The sequence below is a fragment of the Callorhinus ursinus genome, unplaced genomic scaffold (assembly GCF_003265705.2).
Source record: "Callorhinus ursinus isolate GAN/ISIS: 27379988/994484 unplaced genomic scaffold, GSC_fseal_2.0 scaffold12, whole genome shotgun sequence".
Classification (NCBI taxonomy): Eukaryota; Metazoa; Chordata; class Mammalia; order Carnivora; family Otariidae; genus Callorhinus; species Callorhinus ursinus.
Window position 1 is genome coordinate 63,716,046 of NW_027397074.1, and position 27,281 is coordinate 63,743,326.

At 38.6% G+C, this 27,281-nt stretch overlaps 1 pseudogene; it reads right to left on the minus strand.

Annotated features, from left to right (window-relative positions):
• Nucleotides 1-17,515: 17,515 nt before the first annotated feature.
• LOC112818605 (large ribosomal subunit protein uL11-like) lies at nt 17,516-18,104 on the minus strand (annotated as a pseudogene).
• Nucleotides 18,105-27,281: the final 9,177 nt, after the last annotated feature.

The window sequence follows — 27,281 nt, forward strand, 5'->3', positions numbered from 1 at the left end:
GCAGCCAGTGGCCTGTGGTGAAGCAGACCCGTGTTTACACTCTAAGCTATTACAGGGGACTTGGAAGCTTCACTCCTTGTCCTTCTACTCTTCACGTTCTCCCTAGAGGCAAAGTTGGTTTGCAGTTGCTCAAACGGTTACAATGGCACCCCCATGAAGCTAGCTCTTTTTCTAGCTTGATTCGGAAACCACAGTTCTGAGTATCCAAGGTTGCTCATGTGGAAGTGAACATGTGGTGATACGTGGCACCTTGAAACATGAAGATGGGATTGAAAGACTGAAAGAGAAAAAGATCCCTATAAGCAGAAGCCTGTGCATTTGTCTGTAGACATTAGCACTGTTTTGGACAAGGGCTAAGCTACACATGACTTCCAAATATCAAGGAATTAATTCATAGCTATATAGGTAGAGTAGAGGATGAATTCAGGAAATGAGTTCAGGAAAACTATACCAGATAGGTACCAAATATTTAATTAGTGGCTTCAAAAATGAGAGGAAAATTCTAATAATTGCTAGTTGGTGATAGAGACAAAGTGAAAGTCATTGACCTTCCGTGTGATAAGCAACATGTCTTATGGACTTTAATCATTCAAAGAAGAGAAAACAGAAGTAATCCAAGATGAAGCTTAGGATTCTTCAACATAACACAATAAACCACTGAACTCATGATACAAAGGTGAACCATAGTTTAAAAAAATTACACTAGAAAACAGAATATTAGAAAGCATCTGCTTTGCATTCTCCATAAAATACAAGAATCAGAAAATTAAAAAGTGAGATGACAATAGTTTGCATTTAAAAGATGAATGGGTTGGGGCGCCTGGGTGGCTCAGTCGTTAAGCGTCTGCCTTCAGCTCGGGTCATGATCCCGGGGTCCTGGGATCGAGCCCCGTATCGGGCTCCCTGCTCCGCGGGAGGCCTGCTTCTCCCTCTCCCACTCGCCTGCTTGTGTTCCTGCTCTCGCTGTCTCTCTCTGTCAAATAAACAAATAAAATCTTAAAAAAAAAGATGAATGGGTTGAAATGTATCCACACATAAGGAGGGAGAAAGAATAGATAAGAGATGATAATAAGTGAAATATGCAATAACAGCATTAACATCTGCCTTTTGTCCTGGATACACTACACATGTTGCCCCCTATAGACACTGCCTCACTTGGAGAAACCTCAGAATGCTCATGATGCTCCAGACCTCTTTCTGAGGGGTCCTTAAGTCCAGTCCTCATGCTGTAGCCCTCATGACAATACCAGCCACACTTGTTTGACCAGGAATGAACATCTGTCAAAACCAGCCACAGGCAGGCTGGCCTGCATCCTGAGAGATGGCATCACTCTCTACTCCACAGAGCACTCTCTTTGTGACAGTGACCAATCAAATAACCCAGATTCTCTGAATGTGAAATGTACAAAGTGAATCCCTATAGCCTGGTGGTTGATGTTCCCTGGGGTTAGGAGTTCAAAGGTTGAGTCTTTTATCGTGTGTGCATGTGAATCCTATAGAGCAATCTCTGGGGTCCCTCGATTTAGCAACTAGAACATTACAGCACCTAGTAGGTACTTAGAAAATATCTATTGAATGAATGATGAGTACAAGGAGGGCTGACTAGAACACCATATGTTCTACTATATTATAAGTGTAAGGGCCAGCATCCTAGCATTATAGAGAATACACACTATGATTATATTCCTATGTTATTCAAACAACTGAAATTGGCAAGGATGCTAAAATATAAGTGTGCTCAAACTGGCAGCTATTTTTTTTAGGAAAAAAGTTGTGACTTGGCATTTCATTTGGACAAATGCGTTGAAATTGAGTGAGACAAATGGTGACTTATAATCATATGTGACATTGTGGAGAGAGATTCTCATGATCTGCACTGTTGTGAATATGTATTGTTGATCAGTGTTTGAACCAATGGGACTGGCAAAATGAGCCCCAGACTAATATCATGTAAATTCAATAATGCTCTGGTCACGTCCCATCACATGGTAGTTTATTTACATTATTGTAGATAAAATAGTGGCCCCCGAATACATCTGACTCCCCAAAACCTGGGATTACGTTACCTTAAATGGAAAAAGACTTCACAGATGTGATTAAGTTAAATATTTTGAGATAAGATGATGATCCTGGAAAAGGTGGACCCCAGGTGGAATTAGTGTAATCACAAAGGTCCTTACAAAAAAAAGGCAGGGAGGTGACAGTCAGAGAAGGAGATGTGATGATGGAAGCAGAGATCAGAGTCACAACCCAGGGAATCTAGGCAGCTTCTAGAAGCAGGAAAAGGCAAGGACAGATTCTGCCCTAGAACCTCCAGAAGGAACACGGCTATGTGGATACCTTGATTTAGCCCCTTAAGACTTACTTCAGACTTTGCCCTCCAGAACTTTAAGATAATAAATTTGTGTTGTTTTAAACCCTTACATTTGTAGTAACTTCTTACAGCAGGAATAAGAAACTAATACAGAGAGAGATAACCAAACTCTATGTTAGTTTGCCTTTTATTTATAGGTACCTATATTTGGTAACTACCAAAATAATGAGTTTATACAAAGGGAAAATCTCAATAGAATAGACTCAGACTCCTGTGACAAATTAGGTTATAAAAAAGGGTAAATATAGGTAGACCACTTGGGAGCTACATAGTACATACAGGAGTTTCGCCTGGGACCCCTATAAGCAGTAATGCTGCACGTGGAGTCACCTGCGGAGCTTTAGAAACAGTAACTGACGTCTTTGGGAAAATGTCTGTTCAAGTCCTTTGCCCATTTTTAAACCAGGTTATTTGCTTTTTGCTATTGACTTTTAGGAGTTCATTATACCTTTTGGAAATCAGCCCTTTATTATGTATATGGTTTGCAAATATTTTCTCCTATGCCTTAGGTTGCCCGTTTATCCTTGTCAGTTGTTTCCTTTGCTATACAGAAACTTTTTAGTTTGATGTTGTCCTAACTTGTCTATTTTTGCTTATGTTGCCTGTGCTTTTGGTGTCATATTCAAGAAGTCATTGCCAAGTCCAATGTCAAGGAACTTTCCCCTATATTTTCTTCTAGGAGTTGTACAGTTTCTAGTTTCACATTGAAGTCTTTAATGCATTTTGTGTTGATTTTGGTATAGGGTCCAATAGTATAGTGTCCTTTAGTATAAGGGTCCAATTTCTTTCTTTTGCATGTGCGTATCCAGTTTTCCCAACACCATTTGTTGAAGAGACTATCCTTTCCCCGTTCCTTGTCAATGATCAGTTGACTGTGTATGCATAGGTTTATTTCTGGGCTCTCTGTTCTGTTCTGTTAGTATATATGTCTGTCTGTATGCCAGTACCATGCTGCATGTTTTAATTACTGCAACTCCGTAATATACTTAGAAATCACAACATGTGATGTCTCCAGCTGTTTGTTCTTTTTCAAGCTTCCTTTGGTTATTCTGATTCTTCTGTGGTCCCATATGAACTTTAGAATTATTTTTCTATTTTTATAGGAAAAAAAAAGTTCATTCCTAAGTATATTATCCTTTTTGATGCTATTGTAGGTAGAATTGTTTTCTGAATTTTTTTAGATGGTTCATTATTAGTGTATGGAAATGCAACCAGTTTTCTGTATCAATTTTGTATCCTGCAAAATGGCCAAGAGGTGTACAGAAAGATGCTCAACGTCATTAATTACCAAGAAAATGCAAGTCAAAAGCAATAAACTGTGGAAGATAAACGACTTACTCTTTGTTCTGAGAATAAATAAATGAAAATCTTAAAAAAAACAAAAAAAAATCAAAATAAAGAAGAAAAAAGAGAAAAAACCTACAATAAGCTGTCACCTCATATCTGCTAGGATGACCATTATTTAAAAAAACAAAAAGATAAGCATTGGAGAAGCTGCAGAGAAATTAGAATACTGTTGGTGGGACTATGAAATGGTGTAATACCTACTATGAAAAATAATATGGATATTCCTCAAAAACCTAAAAATAGAACTACCAGATATCCAGCAATCTCACTTCTGGGTAGATATCCAAAGGTTGAAATCAGGGTCTCATCGAGATGTCTGTACTCCCCTGTCCACTGTAACACTATTCATAATAGTCAAGAGGTGGAAACGACCCAAATGTCCATCAACAGATGAATAGATAAAGAAAATATGGTGTGTGTGTGTGTGTGTGTGTGTATACAGTAGAATATTATTCAGTCTTAAAGAAGGAAATCTTGCTATTTGTGACAACATGGATGAACTTGGAGGACATCCTAAATGAAATAAACTAGTCACAGTGGGATGAACACTGTGTGATTCCACTGATATGACATATCAAAAATAGTCAAATTCATAGAAGCAGAGAATATAATAGTGGTTTCCAGGGGCTGGGTAGTGGGGAAAATGGGTTATTGTTATTCAATAGGCAAAATGTTTAAGTTACGCTAGATGAATAAGTGCTAGAGATCTGCTATACGACATGGTATCTATAGTTAACAACATGGTATTGTGCATTCAAAATTTGTCAAGAGGGTAGTGTTAAGTGTTCTTACCACAAAAACAAAACAAAACAAAACAAAACAAAAACAGAGGGACACAAGGAAACTCTGAGAGGTGTCGCACATGGTTATTACCTTGTAGTGATGGTATCGCCAGTGTTTGCATATGTCTAAACTCATCAAATTGTACACATTAAATATTTTTTTGTACAGTTGTTTTTTGTATAGTTGACCCTTGAGCAACGTGGCATCAGGAGCACAAACCGCCCATGTAGCTAAAAGTCTACATATAACTTTTGACTCCTCAGAATTTAACTACAAATAACCGGTTGTTGACCAGAAGCCTTACTGATAACACAGTCCTTTAACACATATTTTGTATTTATATATACATAAACTGTATTCTTACAATAAAGTAAGCTAGAGGAAAAAATGTTATTAAGGAAGCCATAAGGAAGAGAAAATGCATTGATTGTAAGAAATCTGCGTATGAGTGGACCCATGCAGTTTCAACCTGTGTTCAAGGGTCAACTGTATATCAATTATACCTCAATAAAGCTGTAAAAATAAAAAAATAATAAAATCAATAACAAAGGCCTAAGGTCCATCCCTAATACTCTGCTTTAATTGTCTCAGCCGTAGCCTGGGTATCAGGTTTTTAAAAAAGTCACCCTACCTAATTCTAAATGGCAGCTTAGTGTTAGATCCACGGCTTTAGAGCCACCTCTGTGGGGAAAATACCTAATGTTTAGTGACAATTACAAAACCGCCGCGTGCATTTTTACCTTGAACACCATCTGTAAGGTGAAGTGAGCTCTTAATTTCACAAGTTTTTAGCAGCTGGAAAAATGGCGAAAGTGTCCGATTCTTCAGGAAATGTTTCTCATCCATCCATAGTATGAAGATGGCCTTCTTTAGATCTATTTTATCCGTCCGTGCATTCACACAATATACATTTTGCTGGAGCTCTCCTAGTTTCCAAATCTGTGAATATGCATATGATTCTTCTAATATCATCCCCAATTCTGGTACATTAATCATACTAGAAAAGCCACCATTTCTCTACGACTACAAATGCAATTTTTAATGCTATATGTGTCATATTTTCAAAGCATTCACGAACCCCATGCATGTTTTAATTGTCTAATAACAGAGCCTGCATATTATACAACATTTAGGGCTGTGGCTTCTACACAAAGCCTTCTCTGAAGATCCTATGAAGATTTGTACTCTGTATACCTCTTTTAAAGTTTCTTTGTGTTATATAAATCCAGAGATAATCCAACTTTGGACATGATTTAAACCTACTCTTGCTCCTATACATAGTAGGGGAAGCTTCTTTTCCATCTGTGACAGTCTCTCATTTTTCCTGGTATTTATTTGTTCTGTGGAGGAAGATTGCATCCATCCTTAAAGACTGTGGGGAAAATGATTTCATTTTCACCCCAAAATGAGCAGCACACTTTATTACCTACCTTCTCCTTCATAACTCTCTTTCCTGAAAAATAGAACTGTTCCCTCCACAGAATTGTCATGGAGTTTTGTGCCTTCGACCCTTGTTAAAGCAATCCCAGATTTATCAAAAAACAGTGGATATAGCTGTTTCCCAGTTAGCCAAACACATTTTCTTCCTTGTGTCACTAGCATGCAATAATAATCAGAATTGATCTTTTTCATTTGAAAACGGTCAGCAGTTTAAAAGAATTATCCAACAGTAACTAATGTGGTCCATGAAGAAAGTTAGGGAGCATTCTCTCTCCTATTTCTAATTCTGCTACCAACCTCTGTGGCCTGAAGCAAGTAATGTTTTTCTTTCCTTTTTATCTCATTCTTTAAGTAAGAATCATAGCATTAATTTGTTTAGTTTCTAATTTATTGAATGTACACATTATTGAAACCCTGGGAGCATGTACCCAGTCAATTGGCAAATTGCAAATTATAGAAAGTACAAGAACTATAATCTGATACTGAAATGATGCCACTCAAAGACCTTAGGCAAAATTCTGACCAAAGGAGTTAAAGTCCACCACCACAACTGTCATCAGCAAAAGAAGTGTGTTTCAGGTGACATACATACGTGCACTAAGCACTGTGTCTGTTTCATCGTTCTGACCAGGCACTATCCACAATGCCTTAAAACATTTGAACACTCAAGGTAGAGGGTTCTAACTATGGATGAGAATAATTTCCTCCTTCTCCTATTAGATTCAATTAGAAAGATACCAAAACCAAATACTCCAGAGACTCAGAGATGTTTCATTTACTTTGTCTCTGTCTCCCTAGGACATAGTGTAAATCCCTGAGGCTGCAAGGGGTTAGGACAGCACAATACGCAATACCTTCAGAGACACTCCTCTTTTGCCATGTCCAAAGCCATGGTTCCCCTGGATTAACAGCATCATTAACACCTGGAAAATACTTAGACATGTAAATTCTTGGGCCCTACCCAGACCTGTTGAATCAGAAATTCCAGAGGTGGGACCAAACAATCTGAATTTTAACAAGGCTTGTAGGTAATTTGGTGCCTGATAAAGTTTGAGAATTACTGATATGAACACATCCTATCCGGTTCCTTCTAACCTTGGGAGGATTTAGGACCTTGTCACCTGGCTACTCCTCAGGGTGCTCCTGTTATAAATAAATTTATCTTGACTCCAAGGGAAGACAAACTTTGGCCCAAGCTGAGACTCTCTATGCATATAAAAGAAGTACGATTTTGCTTTTGTTTTTAATAAACAACATCCCACTGTGAAAGTATCCTTGTTCTAATTTGGGGCAGTGTAATATTTTCAAAGGTTGAGCACCTTAGAGGTTTTGAAGTAAATCTTAATGATACATGGTAAAAAGAAGAGACAGATGAGCTCCTGAAGAGCTGTGAGAGACCTTCACTTGGTTTCCTTCTGTGTCTTTCTCAACTCCAAGGTCAGTAACTCCTCAGCCAGCCCTGGATGCAAGCAATGGTGGCAGCCCTCATGGAAAGTTTGCCTACATCTGTACTGCCCAGAAGATTTGCATAGGAACACAGAGAACAAGAGGAATGAAAATGCAAGAAAAGACAGGAAGATGAGAAAAAGGAAGGGATTGAGAAATACAGCGACAGAGGACACGAGTTCTTGAGCCTCCTGTTTTTGTCTTATCCCAAAATTCAGAGTTGGTCACAGGCTGCCTCAACGTTCTTTGCAGAGGCAAGTAAGGCTCTGCTGGGACTATGTCCCTGAAGTTTGCAAACAATCATTTCTCAAGGGTAAAGATGCCAACTACATGCCAGTATCCTGCTAGGACCACTTCACACCTAAGCACACAAAGAGCAGACGAATAAAAGCTGTTAATTGCCACTGGGGTCAAAGACAAAAGGGGTGTTGATGGTGTAAACTGCCTTTAATCAAATCATAGCTGATAAATGTTTGTCACATTTTTTCTTAGAATTTTTGCTGCTGGAAATATCAGGGGAATGTCCAATCTGACCCAATGTCTTTAAATCCAGTCAGTCTACCATTTCCATGACTTAGAGTCAATAAAAAGCTACAATGCAACACTTGGACAGGGAAATGTGCATGAGACAGAACCTTGTCCATAGGCTTGGAACTCCCTACGTAAGCTTTTCCATGAAAACTATATATCAAATGCAAATATAGGAGACACAATTTAAAAAATCTTTTTCAAGATTTTATTTATTTATTTAACAGAAAGAGAGAGAGAGCGTACAAGCAGGGGAAGCAACAGAGGGAGAGAGAGAATCAGGCTCTCCCCCGAGCAGGGAGCCCGATGCAGGACTTGATCCCAGGACCCTGGGACCATGACCTGAGCCAAAGGCAGATGCTTAACTGACTGAGCCACCCAGGTGCCCCATTTTTTTAATATAAAGACTAAATTCTAAGTTTAACCAGAGGATTCATTAAAGCAATCTTGTTGGAAGCAAGGAGGATCTTATTCTTTCCTGTTCTCTGGATTTTACAAACTAGCAAAGGAAGCAGTCATAATTTAGCAGATCATAATTTAATTCACAAGTGAGAGACTTTACTCCAGAAAGAAAATCAATGCTAGTTATATTTTGTTCATTCATTCATTAGCAAATATTTATTAAGCATCTATTATGAACCAGGCTTTCTTATCGGCCCTGGGGAAGGGGATGGAGAGGGAGTTTGGGTATATTAAGTTTGAGATGGTGATTTTAGATATCATTTTTGTGATAATGAGTGGGCAGTGGAATATGTCCATCTAGAGTTCAAGGACTTAGTCTGGGCTGAAAATAAAAATTTAGGAGTCCTCAGCATATAAAGATGCTATTTAAAAATACGGGACTACATGATATCACCTAGTGAATGAGCTCTGAGGACTGAGTTCTGGAGCACCCCAATCTTTAGTGATCAAGTTGATGAGGAATTGGCAAAGGAGATCAAGCAGGCAGAACCAGTGAGGGAGAAAATAAAAGTGTTTCAAAAAAAAAGAGAGAGAGAGAGAAAGAAAAGAAAATGAAAGTGTTTCAAAGAGGGTCGAATTATAAACTGTATAAAATCTAGTTGATTGATGAAATAAGGTGACCACTGAGAACTGACCATTGGGTTTCAGCAACATGGAGGTTGTAGGTAACCATGTGGCATGGGCTGAATTGTGTCTCCCAAAATTCACGTTGAAGTCCTAAGCCCCAGTACCTCAGAATGTAATTGTGTTTGAAGATAAGGTCTTTAAAAAGGTAATGAAATTTAAATGAGACTATTATAAGTGGACCCTAATCTGACATGGCTGGTGACTTTATAAAAACAAGAAATCATGATATAGACATGTGCATGCACAGAGGGAAGACACCAGAAGAAGGTGGTCATCCATGAGCTAAGAAGACAGGTCTTAAAAGAAAGCAATCCTGTAGACACCTTGATTTCAGACTTTTAGGCTCCAGAACCATGAGAAAATAAATTTTTGTTGTTTAAGTCACCTAGTTTGTGGTACTTTGTTATGGAAACCCCAGCACAGGCTCAAAAGAGAAAGTAAAGAGAGGAATTGTAAACAAGTGTTGGTATATAGGGAAACAGATAAATTGACTAGTACCTAGAACCTAGAAGGGAATGGGGGGGGTAATAAAAACTTTAAAGACAAATAATAACATGTTTTTATATTATGGGAATGACCTAGTAGAGGAGGGAAATTAATGCAGAGGAGAGAGAGAGAAAAGAGAGAGAATGAGAGATAACTTCTGGAGCACTGTTCGTAATAAGCAAGAGGTAGTGGAACTAGCCAAGTGGAGGAGTTGGCCTTTGTTGCATGCAAGGATTTTTTTCCCCCAGTAGCAGGAAGAAAAGAAGTATACACATGGTGATAACATGCAGAAGTTCCTTTCTTATTGTGCCTATTTTTCCAGTGAAGTAGGAAACAAGGTCTTACAAGTTGAGAACAAGCAAGGGATGGAATTGTCTGAATTTGAAGACAGAGGCGAATTTGTGCAGTGGATTTTGAGGAGTCAGAGACATGCAGGGGTTGTGCCTTGCAGAACTCTAGAGGGCAGCATTTACATAGACTAGTCAGCAAGGAGCTGTGGCGACAATGGCTATGGAAATGTGCTCCGATTTCCAGGGGCTGGGAACATTCTTGACTGATGGCCCCAGAGTCTGCCCTTCTGGTTCCACAACCACATTGGCCATAATAGCCATGTTTCCCATGGGCTGTTCTCATTTAGTGACTGAGGATGGCAGGGGTAAAAGGAGAAATAATGCAGATCCATTTCTGTGAGATGCAAGACTCCTCAACTGTGTGACTTTGGCCCAAGGACACTCTTTTCCGTCTGGCCAGAACTTTCTTAAAACTGCAGTGCAGTCTAAGAATTTTCCTACCTCATTGTCTTTCCTTACTCCACTCCTCTATAGAGGTCAAGTCTTAGTCTGGATTCTACCTCTATCTTCTCCACCTTCATCCTCTTTTTGTTTCATAGAAATTTCTCCAATAAATCTCTTACACATTGAATACTGTTTTGGAGTCTGCTTTTTGGAAGTCTGAAGTAACATAAGCGGTACCGGGAGTGATCTGAGGAGCAGGTGATAAGATTGGATTTGGAGACTCACTCATTCTTATCCCAGCAGGCAGAGAGGGCCTCATTATGAATGTTATTTGGAGACACACATAGCCCCTGGCACAATATGGTACCTTGGTTGCTAAAGGTTCACCAGTGGTGACCTGGGAAAACAGCTCAGTGGAATGAACTGCTCTTGTAGTTGTGATGATTTAGTCATTTGAAAATAGGGAGGGTACAATACCTACAAGTAGTTGGTTGGTTTCTGCCAAGTTGTATTGACACCCTGGAGAGGATTAAGAAGAAACTGAGATTCATTGACAAGCAGTTAAAGGCTAAGTGTGAAAGCCAGAGGCTCCTTTGGTAGCTTATCACGAGACCCTTACCTCTTACAGTAGAAGAACTAACAGCAGACAGAACTGAGCAGTGAAATGAAGATTTGATAATGTTGCAGAGATCCAGAACTATTTAAATGTTCAGCCAAGACAGGTTTGCTGTGGTTAAGTCAGGGCCCTGTTTGGGAAAACCTGGGATACTTAAATATGGAATGCCTACCCTTCAGGATTTTGGCTATACAGATACCACTGAACACGCAACACTTTCAGAAGTACCCCACCATTCCCTGCAAGAGCTAGTAGATTTCCCATGCTAGAAGTTGCTGTAGAGGCCTCTCCCTACAAGGCAACAAATACAGCCCTCAGGAACTGACCCATCTCCTTTCCTGGGTGGCAGGCTGCAAACAAAAAGTCCCAGCAGGTCCTAGATGGGGATGTGGTGAACCTGATAAAAGAGGAAATAGATTAAACATGAAAGGAACTGCAAGAAATTGGCTAGATGGATTGATAGCATATTAGATTCACATCAGGGAAAGGCAAATCCAAAACCACAATGAGGTGTCACCTCACATCTGTAAAAATGGCTATTACCAAAAAGACAAGAGAGAACAAGTGTTGGAGAGGATGTGGAGAAAAGTACCCTTGTGCACTGTTGGAGGGAATGCAAACTGGTGCAGCCACTGTGGAAAACAGTATGGAGGTTCCTCAAGAAATTTAAAATAGAACTACCATAGGATCTAGCAACCTACTTCTGGGTATATTTCCAAAGGAAATTAAACCACTATCTTAGAGATATATGCACCCCCATTTTTATTGCAGCATTAGTTACATTAGCCAAAATATGGAAATATTCTGAGTGTCTCCTGATGGATGAATAAATGAAGAAGATGTGATATATATATATACATATATATATCATGTGATATATATATATGTGATGTGATATATATATATATATATATATATAAAATCAATGTCATGGATGGAGACCTTGAGGACATTATGAAAAGTAAAATAAGCCACACACAGAAGGACAAATACTATATATTTTCACTTATATGTGGAATTTTAAAAAGCTGAATTCATAAAAATAGAGAATAAGATGGTAGTTGCCAGGTGCTGGGGAAAATGAGGTGATGTTGCTCAAAGGGTGTAAACTTCCAGTTATAGGATGAATAAGTTCTGTGGATCTAATATACATCACGGTGACTATAATTAACAATAGTGTATTATAGACCTGAAAGTTGTTAAGAGAATAGATTTTAAATGTTATCACCACAGGGGTGCCTGGGTGGCTCAGCTGGTTAAGCATTTGACTCTTGATTTCGGCTCAGGTCATGATCTCAGGGTCATGGGATTCAGCCACCCCCGTAGGGCTCTGTGCTCAGCCCAGAGTCTGCTTGAGATTCTCTCTCTCCCTCTTGCTTGCACATGGGCACAGGCACTCTCTCTCTCTCAATAAATAAATGAATAAAAGTCTTTAAATAAATAAATACATATTATCACCACACACACACAAAGGTAATTATGTGAGGGGATGTGGTGTTAACTAATTTTATTGTAGTAATCATTTCACTATACATGTGTATCATCTCATTACACTGTATACTTTAAACTTACATATGTTCTATGTAAATAATATCTCAATAAAGCTGGAAAAAGAGCAGATGAAAAGATTAGTGAACTTAAGGAAATAACAGTAGATAAATACTATAATAGTTCTATTAAAAAAGAGAAAACAAGGCTAGTAGAACATAAGTCTGTGGAGAGTACATCCAGTTACTAACATATTTGGACTATCAGGGTCCTTTGCATACATTTTCACTTATTTGTATTCTCTCTCATTTTCATATATATGTGTATTTGCAACTTAGTCTCCTATATCCTTTAATCACCTTCTGGAGAGAGATATGGGATACAAAAAGACTCAAATGAATTCAAATATTAGCATATATATGTAATATAGAAACATTAAAACATACGGCGTGCCAGTTTCAATATCCCTTCCCAGTTTTTCACAATGTAATCTGTTTTGGATATGATTCATCAGCTTCTTTCTTTCCTTTACAACTAGATAAACACAAAAAGTGTCCTCCTGGATAATAAGGAATAAAAATGCATGATTTAGTTAACTAACTGGTCATTTAGTAGTTTATGAAGGCCTTTATTCTTATGGTAGCAGACACAGCGTAGCTAAGGAATCAAAATCCAGATCAAGGTCTTCAGGCTCTTGCTTGACCCATAGTATGCTCCCTTATAATATTCCACAACTGGAATAAAGATGAGAAGAAAGGGAACAGAGCAGAGAGTGTGGACATGAAGGCCAAACGTTTCTAAATTGGGAGTTATTTTTGTTTTTGGTTTTTGTTTTGTTTGTAGAATATTTTAAAAGACTGTCTTGCCTTGTAAAGAGAGGAAATAGGAAATAAAAAGTTAAAGATATTTAGGTTATATTGTATTTGGGATAAAGAAAAGTAGATACAACTTTTACACAGCAGCAGATGTTTTATTTCAGAATCACTTAACTTTGCTTCATTAAGTAAGAGAATTCAGTTGATCCAATAAAGAACATTATCCATAAGTATTAGATTTTTCTTTGGAATCAATAAGCAAATTAGATGTGAGCCCCTGCTATTGATGGAACAACCCTGAATGGGGGGTGATGATGGATGGGACTGATATAAGGTGCAGGTCCTTACTTGTGATGCTGCGGCAGGAGGGAAAAAACAGATAAACACCCCTGAATTCTACTCAAAGACCTGCTGCACTTCATTCCTGCTTCAAGAAAATTTGAGAACCAGCTCCAATTTTTGGTTATTACCCATTTTCTATTGCTGTGAAAATGTTACCAGATGTCACCATTAATCGAACCTCACTGCAAAAGGAGCAATTAGCCTTATATCCATTGCCTCGGTCTCCCTCAGCGTCAGTAGAAAAGCAACATACTTGCTTTTCCTATAGTCATCGTCATTGCCCCAAATGGCATCTCCAACTTTCCACTTGCTCATGATGAAAATAATGGAGTCACTGCTGACTCCTCCTTTCTTTCATATCCCATATCCCATCCACTAGCAAATACGGATATCCAGAATTTACCCAGAAGCCTATCACTTTTTACTATTTCTGCTAATGCTCTTCTCGAGCAAGCTCCCATCATCTCTCACTTCAGTATTGCAATTGCTTTTCTACCATCTGTGTGACTCTCTACTACTGCCATCTACTGTTTATTCTCAACACAGTGTCCAGAGTGATCCTTTTAAAATGTGAGCCAAATCGGTTACTGCTCTGCACAAAATCCTCTAATGTCTTCCCATATTATGATACTCAACAAGATCTTCCTCTCCCCAACCCCATCATTTCTCTGACCATCCTGGCTCCAGCTTCAGGGTCTCTTAGGGTCTTTGGATCTGTTATTCCCTGTCCCACTTAACTACTTCTCAGAGATACCTAGTTTACTGTCTCAGTTCCTTCTGATCTTTGCTCAAATACCACCCTCACAAGGAAGGCTTCTATCAAACTTATGTAAGACTGCATTTTCTCCCTCCCTACCCTACTCCTCTCTCTAATACTACCTCATCTATCCTATCTTTTCCTTTTTTTTTTTTTTTTTCCTCATGGCACTTATTCTCAACTGATATACCACAAACTAAATTTTTTGTTTGGTGTCCGCTTGCCTCATCAGAAATTAAGGTGCATGATGGCAGGAACTTTGTTTTGTGCACTACTGTGTCCCCAGTGCCCACACAGTGTTGGGATCATAGTAAGAGCCCAAAGAATATTTTCTTGGATGATTTGTTGAAATTTGCTAATGTTATTGTAAACTTTTCTAAGGCTATCCCTAACTTCTTGAAAATCTTTACTCATTACCAGAAAGGGGACCAGATGAAGAAAGGTAGATAAATGATTGGAAATCCATGCCATGTTCAGTAAATAATTAAACACGAATGCTGTAATGGTATAGAAACTATCACAGAGATCTCTTCAGGGAGAAATCTCTCCTTTGCATTACCACAGCTGAAAGTTACCACTGGTGGCGATGTGGCCTTGTGTCTGGAGTACATTCTGATTTATTCATTATTTCATGAAGGAACAGTTCAAGATTTCATTTAACCAAAGAGATAAATTTGTAAAGAGTATCACAGAAGCTAAACGTAGTGGTGGTGAGGAAAATAAAAGGAGTACTTGAGAGAAATGTCAGTTCGGTATAATGACTCTGTGATTATGAAATATGATAATAAATAATATGCTGTTGTTTTGAATACCCCAAAGATTAGATCTGTACAGAATGTTCTTTTTTCCTGTTTTGTCATATGCTAAAGTAGCACATTTTTTCACATGACCTTCTAATGCGATGACCTGACTAGAGGGTGTTTACCAGAGGAAGAGTTTACTCATCTCTCATCTCCCTCACATACCCCAGTCCCCGCCTCCAGACACCCTGACCCTATTTGCAGCCTCCTTGATCTTCATCCCTTTCGCTGGCTGCTTTTCATGTCAGTAGCTTCCCTTTCCCCTTATGACGTCTTCACTAGCTCCTCCAGGATGGCTCTTGCTGCCATCCTCACTTGCCCATCTGTAATGATGTCCCTTGATGACTTTTCTGTGCCTAACCTCCCATGTCTAGTTCATGGGTCACTTCTTGGCTGGACGCCAACATTTCCCCTCTTTTATTCCTTTTCATCTCTACTTCCTCTCCTCTCCTCAATTCCTCCACTAGCAATAGTGCCTGACCTCAGGTTGTTGTAAAGGACGTTAATTGTTGTTCCTGTGCCTCCATCTTTCCATACAGTTCAGGAAAATGGACTTCACTGTCTTTGCTGAGGCTCTGCTCTTCATTTACCGCCTCATCTCATCCCACTTCCTCTGGGGTTACATTTACATTTTGTCCTCTCCTTTACAAACATTATCTTTCTCCTTAGTTCCTCAGACTTTTTATACCTCAGACATTCTCAGCATTCCCAGATGTTAAAATCAAAACAAACAAAAACCAAACAATGAGAACCAAATTGCACAAAATCCTGCTAAGCCTTGTAACCTTTATTTAATCTCTAATCTTTTAATGCAAAACTGAATGGTGTAGACTCACCTGGCATTTCAACTTTTTCTGACCACACTTTATTTTTTAAAGAGATTTATTTATTTATTTTAGAGAGAGAGAGAGAGAGAGAGTGAGAGGGAGCAGGGGAGAGGGGCAGAAGGAAAGGGAGAGAGAAACTGTAAACAGACTCTGCACTGAGCGTGGAGTCCCATGCAGGGCTCCATGTCATGACCCTGAGATCACCACCTGAGCCAAAATCAAGAGTCAGGCACTTAACTGACTGCAACACCCAGGCATCCAGCCCATGCATTATGGTCTATTTCTTCCTCCATCATTCACCTGAAGCCATTCACCAGTATATTACCCATTACCTTCTTCCAGCCATCTTATATGTTGCCCCTAATTATTTAATGAGCACCTACTTTGTGCAAAGGACTCTATTAAGCAATATAGGACAGTGAACACACTAACTAACCCTAAATTGCTTCTTAGTAGAAAAGCTAGGTTATTTATCTAGTGCTAGTTTAGAAAATGAGTAGAAAATGGTAATTGGATATAAAAAGCAGAAAGTAAGGGAGGTACAAATTGTATGTAGAAGTAGCATAAGAGACAAATGCTAATTACAGTAAGTGAATAGTGCTATAGTATAGGGGAACAGAATTCCCTGGTCAACTTGAGTGAGTTAGAGTCTTGGCTTCACCACTTCATAGTTCTATGACTTTGGTCAAATTACTTACCTCCTCAAATTTGTTTTCTATAAAATGGAAATAAATTATAAACACCTCAAAAGTTTGGCTTGAGGGTTTTAAAATGTAGCTCATTGCCTAGTACTTAGTTTGGTCAATAAATGTCAATTATCTTTATTATTAAATTGCATATAGAAGATAAAGATGATACTGTGAGATAAGAAGGGGGAAGAGAGGGCGCCTGGGTGGCTCAGTTGGCTAAGCGACTGCCTTCGGCTCAGGTCATGATTCTGGAGTCCTGGGATCGAGTCCCGCATCAGGCTCCCTGCTCAGCAGGGGGTCTGCTTCTCCCCCCTGACCCTCTTCCCTCTCGTGCTCTCTATCTCTCATTCTCTCTCTCTCAAATAAATAAATAAAATCTTAAAAAAAAAAAAGGGGGAAGAGATTAAAATTTAATTTGTCAAATAGTCCTTAAAATGAAGAAATATGTTAAACAGTTTTCTTTCCAGTGCTACAGCAGTTATTTAAATATGATTTTGTCTGTAGTGCATATTATTCATGGCATCCTTTATAATCTTTATGTTGTATTTTTTGGAACTTGTGATAGAGACTACCAGTTGTTCACAATATCCATTTTCCTTTTCTGTAGTGACAGAATCTTGATTTTTAGGTGGTCACCTGGTAGCCCATTTAGGAGACTACATTTCTCAGACTCCTTTGCATTATAGGCGACCATATAACTAAGCTTTGGCCAAAGAGATATTAAGCACATATGATGGGTAGAGTTTCAGAGAGTCCTCCCCTTTCTCCATCTTGTTTCCTGGAATGTAGGTATGGCAGTAGAGCTCTAGCAACCATACTGGATTGTGAATCAGCCTGCTAAAGATCCTGAGACAGTAAGGTTCAAGAAGCCTGGGTCCCCATGACCACAGAGCTGCTATTCCTTCCAGGGACTACCTACTTTTAGAATCCTTCCCCCCCACCCCCGACTGGTTGTCAAATGATCCTTTATTGAAACATTTTTCTTTGTAGTTAACTAGCCGGGCATTCCAGCGCACCACTGTTGATGTCATCTATGATGTCATGAGGGTGGCGGCCATCTACATTGCAGCCCACAGACTGGACAGTCCCCAGGATCTCTTTAATGGTTCCAGAGAGTTCTCTGGCTAAAGATCGGTGTCACATCTGTCGGGCAATATTGACAATCTCATCAAAAGTGATATTTCCACTGTGCTTAATGTTTTTCTGCTTCTTTCTGTCTCTTGGTGGTTCCTTGAGGGCTTTGATAATCAGGGCAGAGGCAGAAGGTACCACTTCAATCTGGGTCTGTCTGTTCTGAATGGTCAGTTTCACCGTAATCCTTAGACCCTTCCAATCACTGGTTGCCTTGGCGATGTCATCACCAACCTTTTTTGGAGACAGACCCAGCAGGCCTATCTTCGGGGCCAGGACAGACGTGGCACCGACTTCACCACCGGTGCACCTCAGGTACACGACTTTGATCTCGTTGGGGTCGAACTTAGGCGGCATGGCGGAGGTGGCTGGTGTCGGATGAACCCGGATTCGGGACAACCGAAGAAAGTTGCACCTTTGCCTCCCCGAGCCGAAAGCCAAAAGCCTTTTAGAATCCTTTTATGAGAAAAATAAACATCTATTTTACTAAAGACATCATTATTATTTTTATTACTCTTGGTACATGCAGCTATGCCTAATTCTGACATAGACTGCTTATTAATTACCTTCCTTTGATAATTCAGTTTTCTCTATTCTACATATAGTCTCATCTAAGATTTCTAAAATCTACTTACAGAGGGCAGCAGGCACTCCTGAATGAATTGAATGATATTTTCATTTTCAAAATAGATTCTGTTAACTAGTGTTATAATGTTCTATTAATTGAGTAGCACTGCTTCAATGTTTTCTAGATTACATTAATCTGTTCCTTACTCTGGCCATAAAACAAACAAACAAACAAACAAACAAACAAACAAATAATAGTTTTTCTAGATGGGAAGGTAGAAAAGTGGATGATTAATCATACATTGGAGAGAATTGTGAAGGAATAGCATTGTTAAAAGAGGTTAAAAAGATGTTACTTTCCTCAAAGCGTAACTTGAAAAGGGGCCAGTTATTTTAGTGTGGACTCTGTCATGAGAAGTGAGAAATACTGAAAAAAGTGGTGTTTGTGTTCAGATGCTTCAATCACAATGTAGGAAGACTGCCTCCTTTAGAAGCTATTGTGGTGTATAAGTACGAGGCCAACACAGATGGAACATAGTAATCAAGATTTAATAAGCATGGGTCACAAAGGTAGTGTAAGTCATTGAGGCTGAATTCGGAAGATGAACAACACAGACCTGTAACCATGGAAACACAAGGGGCCAAGGATAATTCTCAACCCCTGATCAGCTTTTGTTTAGTATTAAATGCCACTTGGAAAAGAAGGAAAATGAAGTGCTGAGAATACCCAGATGTACACTTCACAAACCTTTTTAAAACCAAATAAGCAGAGGGATATTGAATGTTTGTCATGACTAAAGGCAGGCTCATATACCAATACTTGTCTAATCAGACACAGGAATGGATCCTCACAGAGGATTGCCACAGGACTAGCAAAGTTTTCATTTTTTCATTGGTGTAAAAGATAGAAAATCAAAGTTCCTAAGGATGAATGACCAGATATGTGACACGATTGATAGAAATAATGTGAACATTTATAGACAATTTAGTCTGTAACACCTTTACACTGAAAGAAGACTGGCCATAATGTTACTAAGTTTCAGCTTATTTCCATTTCACTCAATTAACAACCATTATTGGCATTTTTTTTTTTATGTGCACAGGACTATAGTTAGCAACTGCAACCTGCTTGAGACTCAGTTCTTATGGGGAAATATTGCAGAGTCAAGAGGCTTGGGAAGGTGGCCTTTGGAGATTAAAATGCATTTGGAAGACATCTTGGTAATCAAGCTCAATACTCTGCCCAAGGAAAATCTCTCAGCCTCTCATTCATAATATATTTATTCTTATTTTATTCACAATTGAGTTAAATTTGCATCTCTGGTTACCAAGCACTTAAGCAGCTTAGAAGCAAAATCTAAGAAGAAAGAAACAAAGCTGCTGAAATGGGCACATTGAGGGCACATCCTCTGAAATGGGCACATCCCCTGGCAAGGATGACAAGTGTGACCACTGAGTACGTGAATAATGAAAAATAACATGAAAAGAGATTTTATAAAAAAACATTTTTTAAAAATATGATGAAAACATTGAGGATAATAATTTGCAGTTATTAGCTTTAGGAATTGATGACTCTACTTAACTCATCAGCCATGAAATTATCATATGTAACAGAGAACAATGGCTGATTATAACTAAAACTTACTGTGTTCTTAGTATGTGCTAGGTACTGGGTAGGCATTTTGAATACATTTATTACCTTATTTAATCCTTGAAACAACTATATCTATATGCTATAGATATTATTATTGCCCTTATTTTATAGATGAGGAAAGTCTCAGGAATTTTAATTAATTTACAATATGTCAGTAAGCTTCAGGGGGCAGAAATGTGACTGAAACTCTGGTCTGTAGGATGGCACAGCCCACACTTTCTGAATATCTTCATAGCACTGTTCACTATCCTATGCTGCATCTTAAAAGAGAAATGTTGTTTTTAAGCCATTTTCCTTTTATCTAGAAGAGAAGTGAGCTAATCAAGTTATATTTGTAATAGCCAGATTTTTAAAAAAAGATTTTATTTTTTTATTTAACAGGGAGAGTGAGAACGAGCAGGGTGGAGGCGGGCAGAGGGAGAGGGAGAATCAGGCTCCCCTCTGAGCGAAGAGCCCGACATTGGGCTTGATCCCAGGACCCTGGGATCATGACCTGAGCCGAAGGCAGATGTTTAACCGACTGAGCCACCCAGTAATAACCAGATTTATTGAAAGTTTAATGCTAATCACTGAGTAGAATTATATGCATTATTTCATTTACTAGCACAGCCATAGCAGGGGAACACTATTAGTATCTCTGTTCAGCTGCCAAAGAAACTAAGTCTTGGAGAATTTTCACTTGTCCACATTTGCACAACTTTTAGAGAGTGGCGCGGGGTTGGTAGGTAGAATCCAGGTATTCCTATTTCCAGAGCATGGCATCTCTGGCTGGCTAGAGAAGATGGGCTCTCTCCTTTGTTTGAAGTCAGACTTTCATCTCAGTCTTTCCTAGGCTTCTCTGACTTCTTCTTTATTCCATTCACATGGGCATTTCTCATATTACAATCCTTGCACATTTATTCCCATCTTGATGTTTGCTTCTCAGAAACCCTGGACTAACATGTTTACTTGGTATCTGCTCAAAAATTTGAGAACAGAAGACTCGCTGGCCAAGGGTGGAATGTTATTTTGAACAAGAGTAAGTATTGAAAGGTATAGGTTGACAGTCATTTTAACAGAATTCCATTCTTTGGTGTCCAGAAGCTTCCATCTCATTGTTTATTTAAAAAAGCCAATTAAACTGGGCCTGTTCAAAGTAGGGTATCATTCTCATTTTGACAAGGTCCTAAAAGAAGCTGGTGCAGGGCATTGCAGGCTACTGATTGATTCCAAAGCAGCGTCTGGTTACAACACACAATATCTGTAAAATAGGGACTGGACCCAGCTTCTGTTTCATGAGGAAAGCCTAGCAAGAACTTGTTGTTGCCTTCCCCAATCAATTATTTGGTGTGACTTCTTCCTAGGTTCTGACTGGTTTTCCTACTTGTCGTATTGTTGGGAGGTCCTTTGATGAGCTCTGCTTTCATGTCTACATAGCAGGCGACTGTGATTCTCATTATGAATTTGAATTAAAGTTAAGTGAAATGAATCTGTCACCTAAATGTTCATCGCTTCTTCAAAAATTTGAAGTATTCCTCCTGAGTAAAAAGACTTAGTTTTTGTGGGACTACATGGTCTCTAAACTCCCCTGGAGAGCTAATGGTCTTTGAGTCTACACGTCTTCAAGGATGTAAATGAAACCTACTTCTTCCACTGATTAAGAGCTATGATTTTATTAACGTGGGTATCAACAGATGGTCTCTGGGTACTGTCAAGCATTTTTTATGCTCATGAAAGTAAAAGTAAAAAAGACAATGTATTTATAGTGTAAAAGATGACCTGCAATAATTTAACAATAACCACAATCAATGACAGCAGCTGTGTTAATTTCTATTGCTGTTGTAACAAATTACCACTAATTTACAACACAGACGTATTATCTTACAGTTCGGAGATCAGAAGGGCTGTGTTCCTGTATCCTAAGAATTCTAGGGAAGAATCTATTTCAGTCTATTTCCTGGCCTTTTGAGCTTTTCAAAGACTACCTGCGGTTTTTTTTTTTTTTTTTTTTGTTGCTCCTCCCTCCATCTTCAAGGCCAACAGTGCCACGTCTTTATCTCTCCCTGTCTGTCCTCTGCTTTGGTCACCACATCTTCTCTGCCTCTGCTGTCACAATGCCTACTCTGATTCCTTGAGGCTGTCTCCCTCTTATAACGATTCTGGTGACCATACTGAGCCCACTAGGACAATCCAGGATGATCACCCCATCTCACATCTTAATCGCATCTGCAGAGTCCCTCTGGCCATGTAAGGGAACATATTCACAGGTTTTGGAGATGTGGACAAAGACATCTTTGGGGGACTATTCTCCTGTTTACCACAGTACTCTTAATAATAATAATGATAGGTGCAAGTTAGAACAAGTTAAAAAAATACAGGCATTCCATATTTGTCTGGTGGGAGTATAAATCATTAAATTCTGTAAGGTGTTTTAGTAATATGCACCAAGAAACTTTAAGATAGCTCTATCTTATGCTCCCATATGTATGTGTATATATGTATATAAAACATACATTACATGTATACACAATATTGTTTACCAGAAAGAAGTTGAATTACAATAAATGGAAACAATGCATCATAGGGGAGCTAAACACATTTTGATATATCCATAATAATGTCTCAACAGTATTTTTAGTAAAGTCATTTTTGAAGAATACTAAAAAGTAGGGAGAAGTCTTTGTGGTATTTTCACAAGTGAAAAAAAAGTTACACTATATATATGTCACATATCATATGACCCGAATATTTCGTGTTTACATCTAGGCATATATAAAGGCTAAATGGATAAAGGGCAGAATTCTCACTGGTCTCATTTGAGTAACAGAGTTAATAATTTTAATTTTTGTGGATATGCTTCCCCCAGTTTTCCAAGTTGAATATGTATTATTGTTACAATAAAAAAGAAGAAGAAATCTGTTTTTAGAGACTTCAGTGATCTTAATCCATAGGGAATAAAGATTTTTAGAAGGTAGCTTTAATTATATAAGCATATTAATCATAGCCTCTAAGACGTTAAAGCTGGGATGGATGGACAGTCTATAGCATTTTAATTATGACCGTCACAAATACTTTTTAAGCTTCTGGTATTTCTCAGAAACACCTCAGACCTCTTATTTTTCTGATTTTTAAATTTTGATATTATTACTATTCATTCTTTAAGCTTTCTACTTATGTAAAATTTAGAGGATTTATTTTTCCTGTGTGCCTACTTAAACTTTTAAAATGTATTAATATTGTTATTGGTTATCTTGCTGTCAGATTTTAGTCTGTAGAATTACCATATTTATTTTTTTAATTGTAATTCCAGTGTAGTTAATAGATAGTGTTGCATTAGTTTCAGGTGTACAATATCGTGGTCCAACAAGTCCATATATTCCTCGGTGTTCAAGACAAGTATACTCTTAATCCCCTTCACCTATTTCACCCGACCCCCCACTCTCTTCCCCTCTGGTAACCACCTGTTTTAAAACACATTGTTTAAAAATAAAACCATGTAGGGGCACCTGGGTGGCTCAGTCGTTAAGCGTCTGCCTTCGGCTCAGGTCATGATCCCAGGGTCCTGGGATCGAGCCCCGCATCGGGCTCCCTGCTCGGCGGGAAGCCTGCTTCGCCCTCTCCCACTCCCCCTGCTTGTGTTCCCTCTCTTGTTGTGTCTCTCTCTGTCAAATAAATAAAGTCTTAAAAAAAAAAAAAACCCTGCCATTATACACACATAAAGGAGACTTTCTGTGGCAAATCTTTGCATTGCCCCAGCCATTTTATTTCGTGAGGAGATGAATGCTCAGCCGGAAACCTTGAGGAATAATCAAAACAACCTATTCCTCAATTATACCAGTTAATAAATATTTGTATATCTAATACTTCCTTGTACCAAGATCTTAGAAATACACTGTAAGTATATAATATTCTTTTTTCTAGTACCCCAGGTAGGCTAATTTTAGTAACTGGGAGACATCTAAGATATTCCTTAAATCATTCAGAAGGTCAGCAACAGAGATTCAACTATAGTCTTGCAAGTAATTTTTGCTGGAAGTAGAATGCATGATATCGTTTGACCTATAATGTAGACTATAATGGTCTAGGGGGTGATTTTCTGTGAAAGTGCAAAGATTGCTTCTGTGGGAGCCCTGACATTTTTCAGGGGTTAACCCCAAGAAAAAGGTACACCAAATGACCAATTTAGTGCAGAATCAACTGAGAACATTCTTTCGGTGACTGTTTTAACATCCCAGTGACTTTTCAGCATTTCATATTTGCAGATCTAAGAAGGGAGAATCATTAGTATCATGATGATAATAGAATAATATTACTGGATATGATCGAGGAGTCCTGGGCCACAAACTTTGTGTCCTTAGACAAATTACTTAGCCGTCTGGGCTTTGGTTTTCTGGTTGAGGTTTTAAATATCTGACTCCTCCAATGTCTTCTAGAGAAGAGAGCTGGCGTTTCAACTGGATGCTCTTTTTTTTTTTTAAAGGTTTTATTTATTTATTTGGCAGAGAGATACAGAGAGAGAACAAGTAGGCAGAGAGGCAGGCAGAGGGAGAGGAGAAGCAGGCTCCCCGCCGAGCAGGGAGCCCGATGCGGGGCTCGATCCCAGGACCCTGGGATTATGACCTGAGCCGAAGGCAGCCGCTTAACCGACTGAGCCAGCCAGGTGCTCCTGGATGCTCTTTTGACAATTAGGAAATGTTCAAAAAACAGATGCCAAGGCTAGAGAGGAAGCAGGTAAATGTCTCATATCAGGATTTGGGGGAATTTACCTAAGAGAAGACAGAACAGAGAGAAAACCTATTTTAAAATATATGCAGAGCCATCATACAGTAGTTATCTGGAAGGCTAGGGTGAAAGATCCATCTGAAGAATGTAACCAAATGCCAGGCAGAATGCCCTACATAGAGAGGGCAAATGGCATCGGGGCTTTGAAGATGAGGGGTAGAAAAAATTGGTTCCACGAAAGATAGGATAACTCAAACAGTGAAACAGGCTGCCATATAAAAGGTGGGATGCTCTCTGACACTGGCATTTAAGAAGAATTCAGAGGATTTGATATGTTGTGAAAAAGATTTATGGATAGAGTGAAAGACTGGAATATAAGACTTTTCTCATTTTTAGAGTCTATTTTTCAATGATCAGAACAATAGTATTTTATGAATGAAGATAAACAGATTTAGTCAAATTTTATTTTATTTTGAATGCATAGACAGTCTGGGGAGTGAAATCAGATGTCCTTGTTTTAGTCAAGGTTTTGATTCCTTCAAAGTGTGTGACCTTTGATCAAATCACTTGAATTTTCTGACTTCCCGTATCTGTGGTATCTACTAGCTATCTAATTCTTGAGATTGTTGTGAAGGCAAATTAAAAAATATATAATATGAAACCTGCATGTGAAAGCCCTTTATGTTGCTGAAAGTGCTAGACAGTCATTTGCTTCATCTTATTATTCCTACTATAACCTCTTTTATTGATCATATAAAAGGACCTTTCTCCAATCTCGAAACCACTCTAAAATGATTATTTATCCCTATTTTACAATTTAAAAATGAGACTAAGTGCAGATTAAATTATTAGTGAGACATAAACCCAGAACAGGGCACGTATTTTCTTCTTGGCACAGAAATAAAGATGCTCTTTTCAAGTAAAAGAGACATTGCTCTGAGCTTCTTCGTTTCAACTTTCTGTGCATGAAATTGGTGTTCAAGGTTCCTCATGTCTGACGAGTAATTTAGTCTGCAAATGCGTGAAAGCTGGAAAATGACAGGGAGAAGTAATGGGGCCAAAACTAAGGGGTAATTCACAGGGAAAAGGGAGAAAGTATTTGTAAATTGCTCAAGCTAGTCTGGGTCCTGAGTAATCCTGATGGAGCTCAACCACCTGAAGAGCAATTATGGGATGGGGGATCACTTAATTTGACATAGATTTTATCAGACTTTAAGCTGTCTCTGTATATGTCTTTTCGAAAGGTCATATTTTCAATTTCTCCAGTGGGTGAAGGAAAAATTGCCTTTCATTAACTTCAGACATTTTTCTCTACTTTTTGTGAAGGCCTGAAAGTTTGAGAATGAAAGTAAAAGACATATTCTATATTTCTTAGCTGTCGGAAGCAGGGAAGAAAATAGAAGGCAGGAAGAACAGATAAACCCAAAAAAGATGATACAAGTCCTGCCAAAAGTAGAAAAAAAATCTGAAAAGTTACCTGAGCTGTCAAGAATATTTATCACTTGAAAAATGCAATCGTTGTTATTAAGAAACCAAAGAAAGCCATCAGGTGTGAAGCACCCAACTACTCACTAGATGTGGTCAGCTTGGGGAGATCTGTGGCGTATTGTCTCTGAGCTGAGAGAATGCACACAAATATCCCCTCATCTCCTAAACTACTGTGATTCTTGGTCGATTAAATGTGCCTTTCAGAAGACATGAAAACAACTCTCACAATGGAGGCTAATGGAAAATAAAATTCTTAAAGGTTTTGTGTGGGATTATTTTCATAACATTGTCATAGCATTTTCCACTAAGTGTTAATTAAAAGGAAAATAGGATGGTAATTGAAAAGGAAACGTCTGAGTCACAAAAGGAAAACCGTTAAAAGGAGTAGGGTGATTGGTGGGTATGATGTTTTTAAAGGCAGAAATGTCAGAAGTTGATCTGTTTATATAATAGTCATGATTGCAATGATTTTTACTGAATGGGCCATTCCTTAGACAAGGACTATCGAATGGTTTTTCTGGAAGGAAATGCAATAGTTAGCCAGTGTTGTTGTTGTACTAACATTTGGCAGTGAGAATGCCAGAGTACAAACCAACACTGGTTTACGAGGCAAGTTTACCAGCAAACACCACAAATGCACTGCAACTTTTGCTAGAATTAAAAGGTCCTCACGCAACACCAAGACAGCATAGAATGTTCTAGTTTTGTTTTTCATCTCACTGACACCCCTTATGTTGACATAAATTCTTAGTTGTCAGCTGGAAAGAACCTCTAATCTGGGAGGTAGCACAACCATTTGGCCATGACCATAGCTGCGGAGATTAACACCGTTGACATGTGGTGATCCAAAAAAGAGCTCAGGCCCTTGGTCTTTTATCTCCTTTCCTTCAACCAGAATTTGTACTTGTAAAAAACTCAAGATCTATATTAGTTACATCACAGTGCTTCTCCTTTCTTATGGTATGCTGAGCGTATAGAAAGGCATTAATAAATAAGGATAACCACTAGTACAAACTTTATGATTCAGATATACTTGAAACTATTTTCAATACTTACTATTTTATTTTGATTGATGCACTTCTTCATGCTCCCAGCATCTAGAAATGTGTTTGGGCACAGTCCATTATGAGGAAGCGAACAAATGCATGACTAGCTGATCAGATGCAAATGAAAGCCCGG